The sequence below is a fragment of the Carlito syrichta genome, unplaced genomic scaffold (assembly GCF_000164805.1).
Source record: "Carlito syrichta isolate Samal-C Ts95f unplaced genomic scaffold, Tarsius_syrichta-2.0.1 Scaffold305742, whole genome shotgun sequence".
NCBI classification, from domain to species: Eukaryota; Metazoa; Chordata; class Mammalia; order Primates; family Tarsiidae; genus Carlito; species Carlito syrichta.
The window spans coordinates 98,959-99,195 of record NW_007249838.1 but is presented as its reverse complement, the minus strand read 5'-3'; positions in this window follow the sequence as shown (position 1 = coordinate 99,195).

The window sequence follows — 237 nt, the reverse complement described above, 5'->3', positions numbered from 1 at the left end:
TCTCGAACCCGCGGGCTCAGGCAATCCACTCACCTCAGCCTCCCAAAGGCGTGGGATTACAGGCTGAGCCACCGAGCCCGGCTTGCCTGGCCCATTTTTAAGATCATTCATTAAAAAAGAAACTATAAGGTTGACAAGAGAAATCAGCCGGGCTCAGTGGCTCAGCCCATAATCCCAGCACTTTGGGAGGCCGAGGCAAGTGGATTGCCTGAGCCTGCAGGTTTGAGACCAGCCCGG